Here is a 9,778-nt window from a genome sequence, read left to right on the forward strand (position 1 = left end):
AGAGATGTTAGGAAGTTTTCTTTTAGCGTGAGAGTAGTGGGGAAATGGAATGCACTTCAGGAACAGGTTGTGGAAGCAAATACTATTCATAATTTTAAAACCAGGTATGATAGGGAAATGGGACAGGAGTCATTGCTGTAAACAACTGATGCTCGAAAGGCGGGATCCAAGAGTCAATGCTCGATCCTGCAGACACAAGTAGGTGAGTACAACTAGGTGAGTACACACACACACACACACACACACACACACACACACACACAGACACAGACACAGACACCCCCCCCCCACACTCACCCCCCCCCCCCACACTCACCCCCCCCCCCACACTCACCCCCCCCCCACACACACACACACCACAAAGGGTGCTGGATGCTGTGTGGGGGTCGCTGGAGCATGATCAGGTGGACGTCCCTCTGGTGTTGTGTGTGTTTATCTTTACGCTTTGACCAGACGACTGCTGGGGGGACGCTCCAATGTGTTTATATTGGCGTGTTGCGTGCGTGTGCGTGTGTGTGTGTGTACTCACCTAATTGTACTCACCTAATTGTGCTTGCGGGGGTTGAGCTCTGGCTCTTTGGTCCCGCCTCTCAACCGTCAATCAACTGGTGTACAGATTCCTGAGCCTATTGGGCTCTTGTGTGTGTGTGTGTGTGTGTGTGTGTGTGTGTGTGCGTGGTTGGGTGGTGTGTGTGTGTGCGTGGTTGGGTGGTGTGTGTGTGTGTGTGTGTGTGAGTGTGTGAGTGTGTGTGTGTGTGTGCGTGGTTGGGTGGTGTGTGTGTGTGTGTGTGTGCGTGGTTGGGTGGTGTGTGTGTGTGTGTGTGTGTGTGTGTGTGTGTGTGTTTTCTTAACAAAGTTTGCATGTCTATTCAGACCTAAATGTCTCGTATCTTTTCATTCGTCTTTAGCGTGAACCTCTACCTCCTCCTCCTCCTCCTCCCTAGACAGGGGGGTAGGATAGGCAGTGAAGGGATAGGACAGGACGGGAAAGTGTGAAATAGAATAGTGAGGGCAGTAGGAAGACTCAAAATATACAACCAATAAGAGAAAATGAGATGAGGTTGAAAAAAAAAGATAATTGTTTTTTCTCCAGTTAAGATAAATAAGCGAAAATGTCATGTCATAATTGATTAAATTTGCTCAAAATCTTTGAAGGTCGATGTGGCCTGAGATGTGGCCACAACAGCCTGGTCAATCCGTCGGTAGAATGAGGAAAGAAGAATCTGTTAGTTAAGAGATGTGTTAATTAACATAAAATGGCATCAAGGTGGTTTAAAGAATGTATCCTGTCTATCGATAGATTCTTGTAACCTGATAATAGATTCATACACTTCTAATTCATGCATTTCAATCAATAATTCATGCAATTAATTCAAATCACACACACACACACACACACACACACACACACACACACACACACACACACACACACACACACACACACACACACACACACACACACCACGAACGTAGCTCTCACCCTGTAACTACAGTTAGGTAACTACACTTAGGTAATTACACGTCCCCTTTCCCCCCCCCCCACCTAACCTCTTCAACCAGCTGATCGCATGACCTCTAATGACCTTCACAGGGTAATAAGACTTGACCTCCACTATCGGTTTCCAATCACGTGGGGAAGGGGAGGGGGTTATATTGATCTTTTCAAAGCCTTCCCTTCCCTACCCTACCCTTCCCTACCCTACCCTACCCTACCCTACCCTACCCTTCCCTTCCCTACCCTACCCTACCCTTCCCTACCCTTCCCCAACCCTTCCATCACCCTCCCCCATCCCCCAGTTGCTAACTCACCCAGTCACACACCCCCTGCCCTCGTTCCTAGACCCCCCCCTCCTTGTTGGCCCTCCAAGGCAGTCCTGATGGCACAGTGCCTAGTCCTCGTGGCCCCCCTCGCCTGAAAACCTGTTTCCTGCAGTCCAAGTGAAGATCTGTGTCACTGGATCAGGCTGAACAAAGGCGCTGGGAGGTATTGTAGCTCACTCAGTGAGAGGGGGCAGGAGCCGTGCAGCCTTATGGCTTTTTATGGCTTTCAATGAGCCATATGGCTTTTTTGGCTTTTAGTTAGTCATATGGCTTTTTTGGCTTTCAATGTGTCATATGGCTTTTTTATTTCAATGAGTCATATGGCTTTTTTGGCTTTCAGTTAGTCATATGGCTTTTTTGGCTTTCAATGTGTCATATGTCTTTTTTTTATTTCAATGAGACACATGGCTTTTTTTGGCTTTCAATAAGCCATATGAGAACACAGTGCAAATTTTACAGAGATTTTTGTAAATAATAAACTTAATTCCATTTTTGAGAGTAAATTACAATCATTGAGAATACAGAGGAATTTAGGAGAGGAAATTTTCAATTTTTTTTTCCATGAGTTTGTTTTTGGGAATGACGTCACTAGTTTATAGGCTCGTGAACCGTTTAATAATAGCCGTCATGATTGAGAAAAGATGCACTGGTTTCGCTAGTGGTTGGGTAAATGAATCGGGGAGTGGAACTCTATTAACTAGTTGAGTTGCAATTTGTATTAGACAGTTGGAATTTGTATTAGACAGTGACTTTAATTGTGTAAATGCTCGGATATATTAGTTCCATTTATTGGTATATTGTTTAATTGAGGTGTCCGTTAGTGTGTTGGTCGGACCTGAGGGTTGGTAAGGAACTAAGGGTTTATCTTGAGATTATCTTGAGATGATAATCTCAAGATAATCTCAGGTCCAGAATCGGACTTCGTTTGTGCTCGGTGTGGGATGGACTGCCACTCTCGGATTGGCCTCATCAGTCACACCAGACGCTGCACCAGGATTGACAACTTGGGCGCAACTCCATAGTCTCCCGAGACTGAAGGATGCCTACTACTATCTTGAGATGATTTCGGGGCTTTTTAGTGTCTCTGCGGTCCGGTCCTCGACCAGGCCTCCACCCCCAGGAAGCAGCCCGTGACAGCTGACTAACATCCAGGTACCTATTTTACTGCTAGGTAACAGGGGCATAGGGTGAAAGAAACTCTGCCCATTGTTTCTCGCCGGCGCCTGGGATTGACCCCGGGACCACAGGATCACAAGCCCATCGTGCTGTCCGCTCGGCCGACCAGCTCCCTAGGGTGAGGTAATATGGGTCATGACTTGGAGGATATGGGTGTATGGCAGTGTTTAACCCACCTATCTACCAGACGGCAACCAACCCACCTATCTACCAGCCACCAACCCACCTATCTACCAGCAACCAACCCACCTATCTACCAGCAACCAACCCACCTATCTACCAGCCACCAACCCACCTATCTACCAGCCACCAACCCACCTATCTACCAGCCACCAACCCACCTATCTACCAGCCACCAATCCACCCAATCTTCACCACCCGTGGTCCACCAAATTAATAATCGCGATAAATGGGCGTTGGTCATTCCTAGCGTCCTATGAGGTCCTTAATAGAAAGCCAAACGGTGTATTTAACTCATAAATTCTTCTATAATAGCGATGACTGGGATAAGGAACTTCCGGACCAACTCTGTATACAGCTTGGTCTATCTCTCTCTACTCTATACCCCCAAGCCTTCTCCAAGAGTCCCCCTGTATCCAGCGTTATCCTGCCCATCCTACTCTAAGCTTGGCAGCTCTATAGCCAAGTGATCCGGGGTTAGGATGAGGTATAAGAAGCTTGTGAGGGTCGAACCCTTGCTGGGAGATTTAATTACCTTTCGGTCCGCTCTCGCTTCCTCCTGGTTTGACCTTTGGCCAAAATGGTTTGATTAAGATTATACGCCTTGATAACGGCAGGTTCCTGACTGGACACTTCCATCCGGCTCTCACTCTTTGTTCAGAGTCCAGACGGCTGATCGTGACTCTTGATCATGTTTTGTTTTAGTTAGATGAACTTGGGAAGTATGATAACTGAACAACACACACACAGTTTACATGTCTATTCAGACCTAAATGTCTCGTATCTTTTCTCGAGATGAATATTGTGTGTTATTGATTCAATTTTTTTTTTATGCCCAACCACTTGGGCTGGACGGTAGAGCGATAGTTTCGCTTCGTTCAGGTCGGCGTTCAATTCCCGACCGGCCCCCAAGAGGTTGGGCACCATTCCTAACTCTCCCGTCCCATCCCAAATCATTATCCTGGCCCCCCATGAATGTTCTTACTGAAATTAGGCAATGTAGCCTCTTCTGTAAAGTTCACAATGGTAATTTAAATCGGTAATCTTCCTTCTAAATATCTTTGTTGATTTCATTCAATGACAAAAAAAAGTCTATAAAGAGAAAGAAATATTAATCAACTCATCAATGTACTTTGTCCTGTTAACTTAATCATTACCAAATTTCGTGTTTTTCTGATCTATCTTGAGGTTATCTTGAGATGATTTCGGGGCTTTTACTGTCCCCGCGGCCCGGTCCTCGACCAGGCCTCCACCCCCAGGAAGCAGCCCGTGACAGCTGATTAACACCCAGGTACCTATTTTACTGCTAGGTAACAGGGGCATAGGGTGAAAGAAACTCTGCCCATTGTTTCTCGCTGGCGCCTGGGATCGAACCTAGGACCACAGGATCACAAGTCCCGCGTGCTGTCCGCTCGGCCGACCGGCTCCCTGAGGTGAGCCGGTGAGTGAGCTAAGGTGAGCTAAGGTGAGCTAAGACATGGCGATACTGAGTGGAGAGGAAGAACTGAGTTAAGAAGTTTAGCAGAGCGCTATGTCATGGGTTCGTATCCTGGCCGGGGAGGATTTACTGGGCGCAATTCCTTAACTGTAGCCTCTGTTTAACGCAACAGTAAAATGTGTACTTGGATGAAAAAACGATTCTTCGCGGCAGGGGATCGTATTCCAGGGACCATAGGATTAAGGACATGCCCGAAACGCTACGCGTACTAGTGGCTGTACAAGAATGTAACAACTCTTGTATATATCTCAAAAAAAAAAAAAAAAAAAAAAGAAACTCTGAGAGACAGAACGTAAGATGAAATATACATCAAAGATAGTGGCCAATAAATAAGGGAAACGGAAGAGAAAGACAATGAAGAGGGAGAGAGAAATCTACGTAGCAAACAAGAGAGAAAGCAAAAGGAAAAAGAGAGAAAACGATGAATTAGAAGAGAGTAATGAGAAATAACAGAAGAAAGCTAGAGAAAGTGATACAAAGAAGAGAAAGCTATAAAAAAGAAATCAGATAAAGAGAAAGCTATGAAAACGCAAACAGCGTGCAAACTATACGCTTAGTATGCTATTAGCTTATCCTAGATGGTTCGCTTGTCCCCGTCAATCACAGGTCAGGATTGTGTGTGTGTGTGTGTGTGTGTGTGTGTGTGTGTGTGTGTGTGTGTGTGTGTGTGTGTGTGTGTGTGTGCGTGTGTGTGTGTGTGTGTGTGTGTGTGTGTGTGCGTGTGTGTGTGTGTGTGTGCGTGCGTGTGTGTGTGTGTGTGCGTGCGTGTGTGTGTGTGTGTGTGCGTGCCACCTAGTGTCTGCTTGACACAACAGTTTGTTAAGCCCACAGTTGACTATCATACAGTCCTTCGGGGTCTTTAAGGTGTGTCTGTCGGTCCTCCTGAAGAAGCTTTCATTAAAGCTTCTACTGAAAGCTCTCTCCTCCTCCTCCCCCCACCTACCCTGTAGTTACCACTGAACCACCCCATCCCACCTACCAGCCATTACCTCCCCCTAAGACAACAACGGAAAATACTTGCAGATGGTAGGAGTCACTGACGGAGTTGGTGACACCTCCCTCCTTCCCTTTCCCTTCGTCCATCTCCCTTCCCTCTTTTCGTTCCCCTCTCTTTCCTTCTCTTCCTCCATCCCCCCCTCTCTTGAATCTCACAGCATCCCTCTCTCTGGCGAACGGTGGTGTGTGTGTGAGAGAGAGAGAGAGAGAGAGAGAGAGAGAGAGAGAGAGAGAGAGAGAGAGAGAGAGAGAGAGAGAGAGAGAGAGAGAGAGAGAGAGAGAGAGAAGAGTCAAGAGGTGCTTGTGGAGAGTGCCAGAGATTGGCACCAGAGTCCAAGGCACTAGTGGAGAAGCTACACACACATGCTGTGATTGGCCATTCAGGTTCTTCATCAATAATGGCACTCCTGCCATCAATAATGGCACTCCTGCCAACAATAATGGCACTCCTGCCATCAATAATGGCACACCTGCCATCAATAATGGCACTCCTGCCATCAATAATGGCACTCCTGCCATCAATAATGGCACTCCTGCCATCAATAATGGCACACCTGCCAACAATAATGGCACTCCTGCCATCAATAATGGCACTCCTGCCATCAATAATGGCACTCCTGCCATCAATAATGGCACTCCTGCCATCAATAATGGCACTCCTGCCAACAATGATGACACTATCACACACGTTGTGACAGCGGCTCTTCACACTCAGCATCAATGAATATATTAACAGCTGTCTATTATATATTAAAAAAATCATAGGGATAATTTAGTCAGAGTCGAGCGGATATTTTTTGTTTCATATTTGATACATATAGTTCCATATGTGTGTGAAATTCATTTATGTTTTTTTTATTCCACGTTACATAGCGTGGCCGACTCAATATGTATCATGGAAGTTGTTTGGCATTTGATATATGTGATATTTTAATGATTTTGGGTTTCGAGTTAAAAAAAAAATTTGACTACATATAATAAAAAATATATCTAAGGCAAATATATAATATTTGTTAAGTTTTAGTTTACAGGACAAAGTGGAGGAGTTATTTTTAAATAGTTTTATATTTGAAATTAGTTTATTAGTTATTATTAAAATTAGTTATTTAAAATATCCCCAAACACCACCAGGGGGGCTTCTGCCCCCTCCAAACACCACCAGGGGGGCTTCTGCCCCCTCCAAACACCACCAGGGGGGCTTCTGCCCCCTCCAAACACCACCAGGGGGGCTTCTGCCCCTCCCACACCCTACCACAACAAAGAACCCCGCTCCCTTTGCCTCCACTACCCACCGCTGTAAAATAGTTTGATTGTGCAATGTTACGCTTGGCTTGAAGCCTGGTATATGGGCCATACATATGAGTGTGGCGCAGTTACTGGGCCTACCTTATGTTTCAACTCCAGCTGGGAGGCTGGAGGAAGCGTGTGTATATATATATTGGTCCGTGAAACACCATTCGGTCCATTTTAAAGGGGTATCCCCTCGAAACTAACATGAAGGGGAGGGGGGACTGAAGGATTGTGTTGTATAGGGTGAATAAAAATAAATCAATAGAGATCGTGACGTTAGCTGTAATCCTGTTTGAAGTTTAAGCCATCAACACTAAGATAAGGAGACACAACTTGTAGTTGTTTTTTCAATGTTGTGGAACAGTGTAAACGGAGTGGAAAATATTTGCATTGGAGGATCAAAGTGTATTTCATTTATTTTTCAAATTGCAAGAAAACATGTGTTTGAGTGACTTATAGCTTCTCGCTCTTCTTTCCTAGTGGTGTTGCACGCACACGCACCAACACACACACACACACACACACAGTTGAGAGGCGGGACCAAAGAGCCAGAGCTCGACCGCCGCAAGCACAATTAGGTGAGTACAACTAGGTGTGGACACACACACACACACACACACACACACACACACACACACACACACACACACACACACACACACATACACATACACATACAGTTGAAAGTTGAGAGGCGGGACCAAAGAGCCAGAGCTCAACCCCCGCAAGCACAATTAGGTGAGTACAACTAGGTGTGGACACACACACACACACACACACACACACACACACACACACACACACACACACACACACACACACACACACACACACACACACACAAACTCAAGCACCAACACACACACACATATACACTCCTTACACAGTTTCAAATGTAAATATGAGAGTCTATAATAGCCTCAGGAACCTACACACCTGTCGATTGACGGCGGAGAGGCGGGACCAAAGAGTCGAAGCTCAACCCACGCAAGCACAACTAGATTAGTACACGCACCCCCCCCCCCCTCCCCCTCACCCCGCACACCTCTTCCACCCACACACAAAATTAGTCTTACAAAAACAAGTCGAAATGAAAGAGAAAAATTTAGGGTTAAGTTGGTAATGAGGGTGGTAAGGTAATTAGCAATCAGGGAGCTGTCAGGTCTCTTGAGATGTTGCCTCCCGGAACACCCCACCCATCCATACACACACACACACACACACACACACACACACACACACACACACACACACACACACACACACACACACACATGAGCCACAGAGATATTTGAAATAACTTTTTTAGTGTCAGAGTGGTTGACAAATGGAATGCATTAGGAAGTAATGTGGTGGAGGCTGACTCCATACACAGTTTCAAGTGTACATATGATAGAGTCCAATAGGCTCAGGAACCTGTACACCAGTTAATTGACGGCGGAGAGGCGGGACCAAAGAGCCAAAGCTCAACCCCCGCAAGCACAACTAGGTGAGTACACACACATTGTGTGTGTACTGGGTCAGTACTGTAAGTTCTGGGTAAGTCCTAAAGAGTACTGGGAAGACGGGACACCACGAGCGTAGCTCTCATGCTGTAACTACACTTAGGTAGTTACACACTCTCCTTACACAGTTTCAAATGCAGATATAACAGAAGCCAATAGACTCAGGAACCTACACACCAGCTGATCAATGGTTGAAAGGCGGGACTGAAGAACCGAAGCTCGACCCTCGCAAGCACATCTAGATGAGTACAACTGTTTGAGTACACTCAAACCTCCTTCTCCCCCCCCCCCCCCAACACACACACAAAGACAACCCCCCCCCCATCTCCAAACACAACAAAAATAGAACTAATAAATAACATTAGCGGATCGTGTTAACAAATCTTATAGTGGCTACCGGATGAGTGACTTAGCGGAGAGAGTTTACATTAACTTGTCATAATTATCCGGTGCAAGGTATTACGGGACGAGGTGTGCCTTTTTGGGGAGTGGGGAAAGATGAGGTGAAAAGGGAAACGGGAATAAGTGAGAGTGAGGAGAGCAGAGAATGAGAGAACCAGAGGGAAAGAGAGAGAAAGAGACAGAGAAACAGACTGGCAGATCTCGTTAAAACATATCATCTATATAGACTAATGAGTTAACAAGAATTACCTTAAACATCTAACGTTCTCTATGGCAGTAATAACTAAAAAAAAACTTTTTTCTAGATTATATTATTAAACGTTGGGTTTAATAATGTTAATAAACTATTATTAAATATTAAATAAATAATATTTATTAAATATTAATATTATTATTAATATTATAATATTATTAAATATTAAACCGTTGGGTTTAATAATAAAACGCCAAATATTATTAAACGTTGGGTTTCCTCAACGTTTAATATTTTGCGTTTTCTAGACGCACGAGGATGTTAGCTGTGGGGGTAGGGGGTGACGTCAGGTCAAGGGGTCATTGCGACGTCAGAAGAAGACGTAAGAATATTCCCTATGGGTCAAGGAATAAATTTATATCTAGTGATGAATTACGATGGGACACGTGAGTGGGAAATGTTCTTGATGGGCGGCAGAAATGCACGAGTTTCCGCCTGAAAGATTTGGCAGATGGAAGAATATTTTCCCAGGACCCCCAAAAATATATATTTCGTGGCCACTTGAAATATATTATTATTTTAGCTGTGAATAATTAACTATCGGTGGCGACACGATACAATGATAGTGTTAACAATCATTATCATTATAATGTTTTTGAATAATTCAGTGATAGGAGTTTATGAGGCTTTTAAATAACATGAGGATAAATTTGG

Source organism: Procambarus clarkii, chromosome 75 (genome assembly GCF_040958095.1).
Source record: "Procambarus clarkii isolate CNS0578487 chromosome 75, FALCON_Pclarkii_2.0, whole genome shotgun sequence".
NCBI lineage: Eukaryota > Metazoa > Arthropoda > Malacostraca > Decapoda > Cambaridae > Procambarus > Procambarus clarkii.